Raw genomic sequence first — 16068 nt, 5'->3', positions numbered from 1 at the left:
ACCTGACCGATGCGTTACCACGAATTTACTGAATTTCACGTTCAGTTATTTCACACAAATCGAATCTAAAGCGCAGGTTGACGTTGTTTACTGACCTCAAGCCAGCCTTTGATAGAATTGACCATCGCATACTTTTGCATAAGCAACGTCATCTGGGATCCTCAGATATATTTGACCTAGCTCTTACCTTAGCCACAGAACACTACGCGTGAAATTGGGAACATGTATTACGTCACCATTTGGTAACTTGAGTAGTGCAGTCCCTCAGGGGAGCAACCTGGGACCTTTGCTGTTCACGAAATTTTTCAAAGAATTTGCATCTTTGCTCGATGGTGACTGTAAACTCGTTTATGCTGACGATTTAAAACTTTAACCACAGAGTATGGTGAGATGTATCGACGACTGCTATCGTTTTCAAGGATTGCTAAATACTTTTGTTGATTGGTGTCAACGCAACAAACTGATTGTCAGCGTCCCTAAATGTTCCGTCATGACATTTCATCGCATTGCGCAGCCAATTACTTTCGACTACCACATAGAAGACATTAAGCTCAACAGAGTCGAGGAGATTACTGACCTTGGAGTTCTGATGGATAAGAAACTTTCCTTTGCCAATCATCGAGCAGCTATCATCTTTGAAGCTAACCGACAGTTAGGCTTCATAATAAAAATAGCGAAAGATTTCAACGATCCTTACAGCCTTAAAGCTTTATATTGCTCTTTAGTTCGTCCCATTTTGGAGAATGCAGCACTTATATGGCTACCTCATCAAATAACATGGGACATACGAATAGAGAGAGTACAAACGGTTTCTTTGCGCTGCTCTGTGCAATTTGCCATGGTGTGACCCTCTGAACTTTCCTTCTTATCGCGATCGCTGCAAATTTATCAACCTTGACACATTGACCAGACGCCGGAAAATTCAACAGGTAACTTTTGTTGCCAAGCTTGTAAACAACGAGGTCGACTGTCTAGGATTGCTATCGCTACTTGAGCTTAGAATCCCATCCAGGTCCCTTAGGAATGCTACGTTACTTCAACCAAGATTTGAAATATCTCAAATTCACGATGTAAGTGTAAGATGTCCAGAAACGGCTTGAAGAACGTCTGATCATCAACAGCAAATGGCTGAAAAGCAGTGAGTTGATGTGGCTCTCTTCACACGGAACCCAAAGTTATCATCGAGAGACGTGAAAATTTAGTTTCGCAATTCTATTCTAGAAAGCAAAGAAGAGTGCTGGGTTGCGAAGTTTCAGGGCAGGTACGCATCGCACATCGGTATCGCAACGCAAAGCCAAATCTGGAAGTAACGAAATGCTCAAAGAAGCTCTGCGAGAATTTGCACATACGCATTGCGTCGTTATGAATGCTGTTCATATGGCCGTTTTTGGGCAAATTCCAGAATTTTTTCGATCAGCAGAATATCCCGTAGTAAAAAAAGAGGTCAAAGTTCCTGATAACGGTTTTCATTCGGAAAGCAATCTACAGCTGCGGACTAAAATGTGATCCTTTCGTAACCTCTGGAACCATGGCATCAAGTCAAAAAACTTCATAAAAGTTTGCTCCCTTTCGGTAGGAGCAGTATGACGTTAATTGTATTTATGACCACACCTGGCAGGCAGATTACTTATTAAATTCGATCAAACAGTGGTACAACGACAATGGCATCACTGTGGTTTCCAAAGAGTGGAGTGCTGGTCGATTGTGAAGGGCAAATTGAAGAAGAAAAAGGGTGGAATCCCGAATCTTCGCAAAATTTATTTTAAAAGGGATGCATAACTATGTCACGCAAGGGTCCTACAATTATCTGACTCTACTTAGGTTTATGCCGTTCACGAAACAACGTGAATTGCGTACTGAAAGGTTTCAATCCTCCGAATACTCCAGATTTGCTGCCGCTTGAGAAATACTGGATCATTTTAGAACATCCTAGGGTTGTCAAGGCAGATCAGGAGATGAAAACATGGATACAGACAGATAAAAATGTTGGTAATAAATCTTAGAGTAGTTTTGGAAAGAAAATTGCGGGCATTTGCTTGTGGAATCGAAATAACAAAAATTGCATTTCCTCAAAGTTTCAAAGCGTTCCATTGAATTGTTGTATTTTGCTGAATATCTAGTTCAGTCGGTTTTTAAGAGATAACTCTGGCTGTTATGAATGTTTTGTAAGACAGCTGATTTCAATGGTTTCAGCGAGGTTATGGGTCCGCGTTTTCTTTTATGGGTAAACCTGATTGTTTACTGTTGTGAATTTGGTAGTAAATAAATAACTTTTGAATGAAGTTTTAATTTTTAGCTTTAATTGGAAGAAAGGGGCAGCTGAAGCGCATAGATAGCTTGTAAAAGCTAAGGGCGACATTGCTACTACTGATAAATTGTGTAGGGAATGGTTTTTATGTTTCAAGAATGATGTTTTCAGTGTTGAAGATAACTTCCTCCCCACAGTGGACAGCCAAAACAGTCCCAAGATAAAGAATTTGGCGTATTCCTCGGTGGAAACCCGAGTCAAACGCAATGGTAGCTTGTCGAATCGTTGAGAGTGATACAACGAGCATCTTATTCACATTTTCATTATTAGCCTTGTCAACAAGGAATAGGTATTGAAACTTAATGTATCCTCATTCATAGTAGTTTCACCGAACCGTCCGATTCCATCGGAACGTCGAATCCCCACCTCGAAAATTATGCTAATTGATTACTATCGATTTGAAAACGGAAATAGAAAATTAGACACTATTAATAAATGGGAAAACTTCGGGCGGTCAGTCGAGAGTCGTTTTGGTTTGACTAAAGACGACCCCCACAACATGTGATTGATGATAAACAACCTTCAGATAAAAGAAACTGATAAAACTAATTTCTGCCTTCCACGGTGTGCAGCGCCGCACAGACTTGGGTGAGGCTTCAGCGAAATGAACAGAGAATTCCTAATGGTTTCGTTGCCATCAGCTGTTCTTCCGGTCCATCAATCAGAGGGAACCTATAGACGATTTATCGATTTGAGCCAATTTTTTTTCCTTCGTCGATAAGATTTTGGTATCTTTTATACGTCATTACACCTATTAAAGAAATGTTTCTTCACATATCAAGGTTAACATCTACAGCGAAATCGTACAAGCAGAAATTTTCCACACCATCGCGTGTTCATGGGCCGACGATATCAGTTCGTAAAAATCTTATCTTAGGTTTACTTAGAGTCAGCTTCGTGGGAACACGTGAATAATCATTTTCAACTTTTTCATAGATTTTTTCCCGAAATTGCCTTTTCCAAAAAAGCAGCACACTCCGCTGCAATTAAACCTCGTACGTCGGTCGATTTTTACCTTCACAGACGCCGCAGTAATATACCGATGATTATTGCTACTCACAATATGTCACTGTCCAACCGGTTCATGTTCGCCGCGCGCCACACACCGGGCTGCCCGTATTCCGTGGCCCGTATTTTTAATTAGATAATTTATTTTCCCTGTTTACGGTCGCGACAGAACAATAGCCATCCTCCCGGCACGGCGGCTAGCGACGACGTCAAACGTTTACAGTACACCCAAAAAAAACCACTCCACGTGTGTAGCAGCAGCGGCAGCTCTCGACTCGACTCACTAACCCACTTGATTTCAATTAACACATCTTCAAAAACCCACCCAAACGAGTAAAAGCAAAATTCGAATAAAGCAGCGATAACCACCTGTTAGTGCACCGACCGCTGCCGACAGCCGTGTAACTTCTGCAAGCTGCAAAGATTCCGTCACTAGACTACCGTCGGGTTTTCTTCGCCACTAATCCGTTGCTGTGCTTGCCTTGCCGTACGCAATGACAGTCGGTTGGTCGGTATGAATGACGGTACCGAATGCTGACCACTTTCCAGCTGATTGTTTCAACTCAGCAGCCTGGGGGCTGCGTCTGCGCCTGCTCCGGGTTTTCGGTTCGTCAACGGCGCACTGCACGCGTGTGCGTGTCTCGTCGGCGGCCGTGTGTGATGATACTCCTCCAGAGATCACAAACGATTCTAACTACTGCCAGCCAAGGCACGGCGTTTAGGCACAATACAACCACTCGCGAATAAATTCAATTTCAGCGAATTATGAACGCCTTCGTGCTTTTGTTTTGGATAAAATCAATCCCGCCGGCGCCGGATCGTTTGCCCGTACACTTTTTCAACCATCGAACGAATAAAAATAACTATCTACTATAAATACTTGTATTGTTTTATTTCTCGTAACACAAACACAACAGAACCAAGGACAAAAACAATAAAAATGCAGAACGGAAAATGTTTTCACTAACTCTTGTCGTTGACTGTCGCAAATTAATTCTGACAGATTGCTTCGTTAGGTTTGACAATAAATAGCACACTGGTCTTTGCCACCGCATGCACACACAGTATTCTTTTGTTTATTCGTTTTCGCCACTATATGACCGGCTTTTTTTCTATTCCATTCCTTGCCGGTTGTTTAATTTTGTTTTTTGTTTTTGTGTTATCCACTTGGGTGTGACGCTCGGAGTACGCCGAGTACGCGCGTGTAGAAGGGCGGAGCCTTTACCTGACGAGTTTAAGTCTAATTACCGAACAATAGCAATAGTCACTTAAGTGTTTTCTCTGCTGATTAGCGTGTGTGAAGATGAAGAACTCGGCTAACGTTTGGTTTTCGCCCTGAGAAGCAGAGTAGAACATATTTCTTCTATGCGTACCGCCGATTGATTGTTGGGGTATCCTTTCGATTGTCAGTAAACAATGTGATGATGCGTAGGATTCGCGCGCCTTGTAGTACCTCCCGCATCGGAAGTCGGAGTGATGTGGTCCTGATCCGCACAACCGGAATATAAACAAACAAAAGCAAAAGCGACCGTCGGCGACGCGAGCATGCGATCGGATCCGTGTGCGATATTCAACTAACCAGTCGGCGTCGCGAAGCGAGCCGAAATTCGCAAAGCTTCGACGCGCGGTTGCTCGGTTCGTTTATTTACGTCGCTAAAAATAGAAATGCTGTCATCGAGCCGGGCCGCGATTGGTTCGCGATGTCGTCATCCTCTCGCCGTGATTGGTTGGAGGCTCGCTATCGTGTTGAGTAGGACGCATGTGTCCCGCGCTCTAGCAGCAGCAAGCAGTAGGCCGCGAGCTTCGCCTGCGAGTCAGTGTGTTGGTGTTGGGAGCTTGGAATGGAAGCACGTGAGTGAAAGAATGGCCGGCAATGCCAAAGCGAAAAAAGCCGGTCCTGTTGGTGGTGGTTTCGTGGTGGCGTCCAGCGACGAACAGCGCGCTGGTGGAAAGCGAACCGAGCTCTGTTGTAGCGGGAGCCGGCTTTGGCTAGGCTAGGATGGATATTATTCCCACTGAACTGCCGGCAGATAAAGGCGGGGGAAAATCGCGAGAGAGAAGCAAAATAAACGCGAGAAGACGAAGCGCGACGCACATTGTGTGGTGATAATCGTTTAAATGGATTTGTGCGATCCGCCAAATGGGGTACGCTATGGCTGTGTGGATGGTAACAGTAAGAGCATAGAATGTTGTCCACTATGGTTTTGTGGTTGAATTTAAAAAATTGTCTTGTTACATTTTTAAGGTTTGAAATGACTTATTCGGTAAATTGTTGAAGTTTCTGAATAATTTATTAAGTGTAACATAATTGGAACACAATGTGGCGTGTTGGAGCCGCTGAATACTTAAGTTAGTTGTTCTCAGTTTCATCAAATGTCAGTACATTAGAATCTCTTTCTACGTCCATTCATTTTAACGTCGTGGTCGACGAGATTTGAGTGTACAATTTACGAAAAAGCATCAGCCGCAAGTGTAGAAATTCACAGCACTGCTCATATAGGTCCAGTTTTTGAGAAAAATTGAGAATGATTTATTTTCAAGTTTCTCCAAAACCTCAAGGTTACATGACCGATTTACACATTATTAATGGCAAATAATAGCTCATTGTTGTCTGAAAGTATTTGCTTAGTTTTACAGAAATTGCAAAGCAAAACTAAAAGAATTTTATGCTGGTTGCTCATCAGTCCAATAATCTGAGAACTGAACGGTCCAAAACGTTTGAACAATGACAATAAATATATGCTTAAGCTCTATGCAAGTGGCCAATAATGATACCGTGGACCCCCGTTCGTTTGACCGTTTTTAATCTGAACACTTTAATTTGAACCCCGTTGGTTTGCACGACGTGCAAATTAAAAATAATTCAGTTCATTTGCTTATGCAGACAATGCACATAAATACGATTTGTTTGTGCTGATCTAGCGTGTTTAATCTGTTTCACATTGCGTTTTCCCAACGATTATGGTAGAAATCTGATCGGAGAATGCTTGCAACTGCCAATTGAATCAAACCACCAAAACAATAATAAAGAGCAGGGCAGCCAGTTCACACAAGTTCCAGCATATTTAGGGTTACCAGTTGTTCAAATTAAAAACTAACCCCGTTAGTTTGCATGAGGAATCGTTCAAACGAACGGGGGTCCACTGTATTTAATTTTGACATTAGTGTATTGTATCGTATACTGTGCTTTCGTCGTCCCGAATAGGGTTTGAACGAGCTTTGAATTATTGGCAACAGACCAGCCAACAAATTATTAACAGTTTTTTTTACAAACAAACTGAAGGGGCATCCATGGCCTACCCTATTAACCACCATACCACCCAGTGGAAGCCTCCCAGTTAAGCTGGCGATACAAATCAGCTGATTGAAAGATTATTTCTACTGGAATAGCGAAGAAAACTTCCGTTTGGTTTGGTTGAAATTTGCTGGGTATAAAACACTATATTCGAAAAAAGGGAGGAGCCTAACCCGACAATCCAGGCTGAGAATCGCGGCTAACACTCTAACCTGACCATTCAACCTGGTCTGCAGTACTTTGTAGTAAGTGCTTGTATGGTTACAGTGTTGCGGTTAGAAAAACCAGTTAGATTAAACTCCTGGTAGAGCCTAGACAAGCGTCCCATGCCTTTTATGGCGTTTGGTAAAAGACTAGATAATGCGAAACAGTGGTGCGTCGCGTACCTGCAGGTATAAAATAAACCCCACAGTGGTCCTTAGCCTCTTATCTAGTAACTTCTATACCTACTTCTTCGGAATACCGGAGCCAAAATAAGAGCATTTTCAACGGAGGTCGGAAAACCAACCTTGGTGGAAACTAAAGTCATATGTCGACAGGGAATGAGGCACTCGTACGAATGCTGAGGCTTGAAGATTCCTTAACCAAGTGAGCGGCTGTACTCTAGGTCAGGAGCGGTTCACATCCGCGTTTGATCCGGAGCAGGCAACTGAATTAAGAAAGGTGTCGTCTCGGCACTAAAGCTAGGATGGCAGATGGACCCGGCGGACAGAATGAAGCGTTCTATGTGCAGCTGAAAGCAACGCACGACAGCCACGGGACATCAAGATCGTCATCGCAGATATGAACGGCCTGGTCGGCAAGGAAGCGATGTATCCAGCTTTCCACGAGCAATAATGGCGGCTGATGGGTACAAATTTCTGAAGGGCACAGTTCGGTTTTGACATTCAATGCAGGAGCGGTCACTGCGGTTACTATGGAAGCCACTACGGTTGTTTGCCGGTTGAGTGGAAAAATGTAGTGTTCTTTACAGCACCGGGCTATTTGTTAGTTGTTTCATGGCAAATTTACGAAATATCACATGATATAGATCTCAAGGTTTGCTCAAAATTCAACTTTTTTGAACCTGTTAGACCCCTTGGCGCACGAGGGGTCCGCTATTTCGCGGTATCAAAAATGTAATTCTCATTTTTTAACCATTTTAAACCATTTAAGCGCAAAAGATCCAATATTTGAAGACCTCGTGTCAGTAGTGGCCCCGTTTCAACGGGAATTACTCTCTGTGAAATAATCTATGCATTGGGTCAATATGATAATATTTCAGCAAACAGTAGCCATTAAACTGCACTTTTGTATAACTAAATTCCTTTTCGGCTGGTCTGCGAAAACTAAACAATATTTACATTTTTCCACACAACCGGCAAGCAACCGTAGTGGCTTCCATAGTAACCGCAGTAACCGCTCCTGCATTGAATGTCAAAACCGAACTGTGCCCTTCAGAAAGTTGTACTCACCAGCCGTCATTACCGCTTGCGGAAAACTGGATATAGGGTGAGTAGTTTTGTCGCTCCACGCAAATCCCCAAAATGGCGCCCCCAGAATTCAGTTGTAAAATTGGTTATTTAACGCATTCTATGCAGTAGTGAGTAGTATATCCATCTTTAGAACTAATTTTTGCGTCCTATCTAATCAATTTTGCTTTTTATTCCACGTCATAAAACAAATAGGAAAAGTATCGCAATCCGTCGAATGCTTGGTATTCGTCAAAACATGTTTAAATATCCTGTAGGTATTCTAAAGATTATGACGAAAGAGGTATTTTTTATGCTTCTTTAGCACAGAGGAAACTGAAAGCATTTTTGATGCTTTTGTAACTGTTCGAATCTAAATTTGAAGCATACAATATGCAAAAGTTAATTTCTAGTAGATGTACTAGACCAACAAAAATATTAAAAATGTTACAATTAAAAAATGTTTCAATAAAACTACAAGGTATACAACCCTAAGGTTGTACGAAAGGGCGACGTAGCTTGGTGGCTTCGAATTGAGACAGAGATTTCTTTTAAAAATCATTTGTGTGCATCATAAAGGTTGAAATAGTAATGATATGAATGACCAGCCTACAGATTATTGTATTAAATATGATTATGAGCATGCATGCAAAGCATGAGCATGTTTCAATAATCTTACTTTCATTCGCTTGTCGCCTTTAAAAGAACCATTGGTTACAAGTAACATTAAAGCCAAAGCACGTTCATCGCAATTATGACTTGCCATTCAAATGTCCTTCTCTTTTGACATGAATGGCAACAGGTACGTAAGTTAGCAGCGTTGATTCAGTGCCTCTTGCTCTGAGAAAGTTTTACTAGTTTACTCTCACAGCTTACCGCTTGTTACATAGGGTATGTTGCTACATCGTCGTAATCGCCTACTCCCGTCCTATCCAACACAAATTATTAAAAATATCAGCATTTTTATGACACACAATGCAAAACTAGGTATTCCCTAATATTTTAGTTAGTTGTCTATCATACGCAATCAATCAAAGTGAGCTGAGATCTATTTAAATGCTTTTTATCATTAAAGAAGTCCTACCAGCCAAATTTCCTACGTTTTTTCGTGCGACGAAGAAGACAATGTCGACTAATCGTGCTAATTTCCGTCATTCATAAATGAAAATAACTCACGCAAGGCATTGTCGTTATTCTATAGCCAGAAAAACTTGCTTGACCTGCAGAAATTTTGTAGAATAACATTTGTCATGCCGTCCTACACAAATACATGCGCGTTAGCTTCGTAAACATTGTTGTGATTTTTAGTTCGGACGATGAAAAATTTTGTTGGACGGATTTTAAAACGGTACGACGAATTTTAGCAATAAAGTCAGTTGCGTAATTTCAATAATATGCTTTAATAGTCACTTCAGTGATTTCAAAGTTCACGGATCGGAAGGTAAGTGTGTTTTAGTCAAATCAGTACAAGAACTTTTGGAGTATTCACTAAATCCATCCAGCAAATGATGAAAATTAGAATGGCTTTCCTTATTACGACGGGAATTAGAAAAAGACCCTAGCAGAAAATATGGCAAATACGCAAAAATTTCTATTTTATTTGTATGAGGGTCTTTATCCTCCTACCACCGGGGTGAGGGGTCTCAAACCATCACAAAATAAATTCATGCCTCCAAAAAACCCCACATGCCAAATTTGGTCCCATTTGCTTGATGAGTTCTCGAGTTACGAGGAAATTAGTATTTCATTTGTATGAGATCCCCCCTTCTTAAAGAAGGCAAAAGTCCTAATTCACCATAGAAAAAATTCTTGCCTTCTGAAACCCCCACATGCCAAATTTGGTTCCATTTGCTTGACCACTTCTCGAGTTTTGAGGAAATTAGTGTTTCATTTGTATAGGAGCCCCCCTCCCTCTTACATCCTCCTTAAAATTGCACTCTTTACCCCCCCATAAAATTGCTGGTCATTTTATCTATCCAACGACATCTAAATTGTTCAGTTTCATTCAGTAGTTCAGTAGTTAGTAACATTTGAAATCTTCCATTCAAACGTTACACTTCTATTTTCGTTTTCACAAAGTGCTACCCAGTCCCAGTATAGTAAACAAAGACGTAGTGCTACGTCAAAATTGATGGCAGTATCTAAAACCTTCTATTTTAAATTTCAAAGTAGAAACGGTTCGTCATCCTGTATGAAAAAAGTTTCTTCTTGTCGCAGGACGATTAAATCCTGCGAAATAAACGACGCATCAAAGTCACAGTTGATCGCCATTTCTCTTGCGTAATTATCGGTTTGTTGAATCCCATCAGAATGATAAACTTTCAAAAACAAAAAAGTTCGGTTCAGAATCCCTGTTGCTTCAGATAAATCATAAACTTTGGCAGTCACATCTGCCTGCTTCTTGAATCTGCTGATTGCTGATTTTGAAGTGATTCGAGAATCTCTCCCAAAAAATTTCTAATTAATTTAGTTATTTTAATTTTTAAATTAACTATTTTTAACTATTAAGTTGTGTTGCGAATAGGGGTTCGTCAGAATAATCAAGGCTGTAATTTTGTACCACTGCAACACGGATTTTTTTTGCGGAGTACAAATGGAAAGCGTACACTCAAAATAATTTTCACGTTGAAATTACGTGAATATTTTCCATCCAACTTTTCCCGTACTATTAACGTGAATTCAACGTAGTTTGCATTAGAATTCGTGCATTTACGTATAAATCAGATAGATGCTATTGTATTTTCCAATAATGTTCAACAGAAAGTCACGGAACTCCCTGTAGAGAAATTTACGTGATTTTTCACGTGGAAAGGACGTGTGGATTATTCCCAAGTAACAATTAACCACGCTTCCTATAAACCTATAAACGCTTCCTATAAACTTACCATAAGTGTGGCGTAGCAACACAAAATGGCGCACCAATCAAAATTGATCTTATCGCGGTTACTTGTCAAACCGCAATAAATCTGTTAGTCTTATAGAGCTATTAAAATGGTAATACCCTAACCAAACAGTTTTTTTGCTGCTATTATGAAGAATACCAAAGTTCAACATCAAAATCATTTTTGTATGCGAAGCCATATTGCCATATTCTAGTATTTTGTTTTAGCTCGCAAACAACAATTCATAAAAGCAAAGTATTTTGCAGAAAGTAGGTCATTATCAATCGGTTTTCCTGTCAGAGAAAGCAACTAAAATGATTTTGCTAGAAATTGAGATTGACTAACTGAATATTTTCAATTTGTTAAAACAACCAGTTTTCGAAAATTGCAAAATTTTAGTGGCGCACTGATTTTATCGACCTATCATATCAAAATTGCTTCATTATTACGTTGCATAAAATATAAGTATAACCATGAACTGCAGGCACTACTTGGAGAGATTCTCACAGTACATTTGGCGAATGTCGGGAGAGTACGGAGGGCCGGTCACGTCACAAGAATGCCTGACGACTGTGTAACCTATTCTCTTCAATACCTCCATCGGCATTAGGAATAGAGGGACCCAACGTGCTAGATAGTTAGACCAGGTTGAATCCTATTTGCTTGTGTCGAGACGCTCAACGGATTGGCGGCAGGTAGCCCAGGAGGAGTAACTCTATGCTGCTACAGAAATAGGAGGAAAGTTGTATATGTATATTGTATAAAGCGTGACAGTTGGCACGCATGATATCTTGAGGCATTTCATCCCTAAATTTCTCAAAACGTTGCTTGAAAGTATCCACAGTCAATTCTTTGATGCTTCCTGGTTTGCCTTGCCTGCAACCTCAGGCATAGAAGTCAAGAGGCTTACAATCAGGCAAAGTGGCAGGCCACTAGAAACTAATAGGAAGAAATAAAATCCGAAAAATTGCCCTAACACTAAACCTGTGTAATGTAGCTTTCGCATGATGAGTCGATGCAGAATGTTGTTGGGAGCAGTGTGGTGCATTCTTGTAGTGGTTTTTGACGATGGGAAGCAAATAGTTCTCCAAAACATTATCGATGTCAGAATAATAACAAATTAGTTTACAATTAGTTCGCGATCATCGATTTAATATTTAGTGTTGATTTTAACACTAGGTTCAATGTTGCTGTTCACATTCAAATTTTTGAAGAAACATCCCCATATCTTCACCCTGATAACTTCTGGAACCTTTGAACAGTCAATTTGTCCCGAGGAATATCAGAAAGATTCGAAAACAGAATTTCACAATCTCCGTGCCGCTTGAGCAGGTGCCGACATCTTTCGACTTAAGAGTCCTTCTGCTTTTCAGTCACACCATGCACCCGTTGTTTTGTATGGAACTAATCGAAGACTATCCTTCTAAATATTCTTCATGGTTGATTGTGAAGTTCCCAGTTTCTTGACCATCTTACATCCAGACTGATCTAAACAATAGCTTTGGGCTTAATTGTCCTGTGTAAGACTTGACCCTTATGAAGAGACTTCACAGCCGGCTATTAGAGAACTGATCTAGTTTCCGTTCAATTCGCTCTCTTACTCGTTTGGTGGCTTCCGGTGTCCTTACAGTGCGTGTATGGCCAGGTCTGGGGGGTATTTTCCAAGAGCCTTACTTACTTAGCAGCCGAAAGCCGGGGTGGCTCTTGCCGTATCAAGAATTCCTCTCCATTGTACTCGTTCTTGTGTTACTCATCGCCAATTCGTTGCGCGTCTCGACACACGCAAGTCGGTTTCAACCTGGTCGAGCCATCTGGCACGGTGGGCCTCTCCATTCCTGGTGCCGGTGGGATTCTTGGAGAGAACGGATTTCACTGCAAAGTCGTCCGGCACCCTTGCGACGAGGCCGGCCCAACGTAGTCTCCCAACTTTCGCCAGGTGTACGATGGGAATCTCTCCAAGCAGTGCCTGTAACTCGTGATTCATACGTCTCCGCCACTCTCCGGTTTCCGTTTGTACTCCGCCAAAAATAGTCCGCAACACTTTTCGTTCAAAAACGGCAAAAAGGGCACGTATGTCTTCCGTAAACAAAGTTACCGTTTCAAGTCCGTAGAGGACTTCCGCTCTGATTAGCGTTTTGTACATCGTCAGCTTTGTGCGGCGACGTATGCTCCTTGATCGAAACGTCTTGCGAAGGGAAAAGTAGCCTCGATTTCCAGCTTGAATGCGTCGTTGGATCTCCTTACTCGTATTATTGTCGGCGGTGACCAGAGATCCCAAATATACGAAGTCATCAACCACTTCCAGTTTATCGCCGTCAATAGTCACTGTCCGTGGGAGGCAAACGTTGCTTTATCTGAGGCCTCTTCCTACCATATATTTGGTTTTCGATGCATTGACTTGTAACCCAATCCACCTAGCCGCCGATTTTAGTCTGGCGTAGATTGCCTTCGCCGCCCCAAGTAGTGTTCGGCATCGGAACGAAAATTGAAGTCCGGGTTCCAGTCCGGTTAAAAGTCGGCACGAACTTTGTTATTCCGACTATAAAGACTAATAATCCGGTCCGAGTTGGCTGTGTTCAGGTTCCGGAACCAGAAAAGAGCCAAATCGGACCGGAATAAAGATAGAATAACGAAGTTCGTGCCGATTTTTAACCGGAACCCGAACTTCAATTTTCGTTCCGATGTCGAACACTAGTCCCAAGATTTCTAATAATGACGTCGAGGTCGTCTGAGGAGGCCGACTGCGGAGGCTGGGAGTAGGCTACCCTTGCTGAAGATTGTTCCTCTCCATTGATCGTCTTATTCTTGTTTTGCTTTTTGTTCTGTTTTGGAGAACATTCAATCAATAGCAATAAAACTGGATGTGGGATGGGCAAATTACTAACAACTTCTGTTGCTTAATCAAAAATGAAATAGATTTTAAGTTTAACCCAAGAGTTTCTGTTCGCCAAAAATAAACCTTTTTCTTGTAACTTCCAAATTCCAAATTCGGTCTACAAAGGGTTAGAGTACCCCATTCGGGCACTTACCGAAGTCACTTTTCATCCTTCTCGTGTATCAACCGTTGCTTTTATGTTACTCATTCATCAACCACCGAAATGTGCATGTTCATATTTTTTTTTTATTCGTTCAATTTTCTTTCAAAGCCAAACCGGACTCTTTCCAGTATTGAGATCTTTCCGCTGCTTACAGTGATTAAGAAGCTCGGGATTGCGAATGTGGGTATAATGTTTCGGAAATCAAAATTGGGAAAAAACGGGAGACAGAAGGAAGCTGAAAAGCGATCACTGGGCGGGCAAGTGGAGATTAACCAATCCATCAACTTTGCTGCAGCAGCACCAGTACTAAGGTGCGCCTGTGTGCTTTCATAGTCGTCATCGTCGTCGCAAACGATCGAAGCAAGCGCATGCTCTGCTCGGATGTGTGTGAAATATGGCGTTCTTCACACTTTACTTTTTCGGTTATGATTGGTTCTGCATAGCACTATTTAATTGACTCTCCTCGAAATGCTGCTGCTTCTGATGCTGGTGGCAGTCGTTTATCGAGAATGGAAATTTTTTGTTTCTCGAACAAACAAACCAATCATGGACCAGGTTCTCTGCACAATTTATTCAACAGTTTAACGCTTTCATTTCATTGTTTGAACTAATGTGAAAAAACGCTGGAAATTATTCAAACTTTGTTGTCACCTGCGGACGTCAACTAAAACACTGACTTGAAATAATAATTTTATAGTAGACTAGACAAAAGCATTCACGTTATCACCAATCGTAATGGATTAACCTTCACTTGTGTCCGGTATAGAATAACGATTCCCAAAAATATGTCCCCCGAGTCGCCAGGGTTGCTTATCTTTTGAACGTCATTCGACGCAATCGCCTAAAACTAGCAGCAACAACTTTTTCAACACCGTCGTTTGCTTCGCTCTTCTTAGTAGTTTCCCATATTTTGGCATCATTAACAACTGCTATTTAAAATTTAATTTTCCATTATTTAAAAATTTGCAAGCCGATTATGACAGAAGCCATAAATTAACCAACGAAACCAGTCACAACGATTGTTTTGCTTCCCCCCGAATCAGGTGGAAGCAATTTTTGCAAAGTAGGTCTTCCTGCAATTGTGCACAGCTTGCTGCGCTTGAGACGCGTGATTTGCATTTAATTAATACATCGTTTCCCCCCGCAGATTCGAAACTCCGATGTAGTTAATACACGGTAGAATTAAAAACCTATTAAAATTGAACTGATTATCTGTTTATTATATTGCCTGTTGAGTCAAAGAAGTGCCGCAGGCAGAGCTTTCCTTTTGTTAGCTTCGATTCAATCTCGATAGGCACGTCGATTGGTTAATCACGTGTAACCCCGCCCTGTTGCCGGCTGTTGAAATTTCTTCAAAGTCAGGTTTCTAAACGTATTATCAGCAATCGGCGCCGCTGCCCTGCCCGGACCCGTCCGTGGTCCGGTGGTCGGATTTCACCATCATAACGCTCCTCTCGTGCTGGTGGTGGGCTTGTTAACAGCGTAAACATCACTTTTTATGACCTCTCGCGGCCGCAGTTCTGCTGGCCGCAGGCGATAATCGACAACCCGACCGGATGACACTTTACCGAGTGACATGTTTACAGCCCTTTGAAAGCGTCGTTAAAAGCTGTGCACCGTCGAAAGGTGGCCTTGCGCGGCGCGTGAAGATGTTCATGCTTGTTGATGATGATGAGTCCACCTGCACTCGAGCACTTGAAGCAGGAAGATGAACTGAACATAGTAGGCTATTATAATCTATGTAGTGCCCCGTCGGTCGGTGTCTGTCAAAGTCAATTGCAGCTCCGCATTGTCCGTCGTCAAACCGTCTCGTCGCAGGGAAAGAGCAAAGTTCGCGTATTGAGTATCTTGTGGTTACGGTGCTCAGTTAAGCGCACTGGTATTAAATTTGACAATAATTTGCATTTATGTGTTCATTTAACGAGAGAAAATGCAACAGCCACTGCAGGTGTTTGTCAGCTGTAGAAATCGTTTGAAAAAGACGGGCTGCGAATGCTTCCGGTAATTATCATCCATTCTCGTCAGGGTTCAGGTAAAGCATGGTAGGGTGTCATTCAAAAAAAAAATTAAAAATGATTGAGCGTTC

The 16068-nt window shown here is 41.7% G+C and overlaps 1 protein-coding gene across 2 annotated transcripts in view; it reads right to left on the bottom strand.

Moving 5' to 3' along the window:
* LOC128742642 (activating transcription factor 3) overlaps positions 1-4867 on the bottom strand; it is a 155019-nt gene extending 150152 nt beyond the window's left edge. For both annotated transcript variants that reach the window (XM_053839064.1, XM_053839066.1), the window contains exon 1: positions 3686-4867. The gene's annotated coding sequence lies outside the window, so the exon portion shown is untranslated. The remainder of the gene's footprint in view (positions 1-3685) is intronic.
* Between the last annotated feature and the right edge of the window lie 11201 nt (positions 4868-16068).

The sequence above is a fragment of the Sabethes cyaneus genome, chromosome 3 (assembly GCF_943734655.1).
Source record: "Sabethes cyaneus chromosome 3, idSabCyanKW18_F2, whole genome shotgun sequence".
Taxonomy (NCBI): Eukaryota; Metazoa; Arthropoda; class Insecta; order Diptera; family Culicidae; genus Sabethes; species Sabethes cyaneus.
The sequence above is the reverse complement of the archived record's forward strand: the minus strand, read 5'-3'. Positions and strand labels throughout refer to the sequence as shown.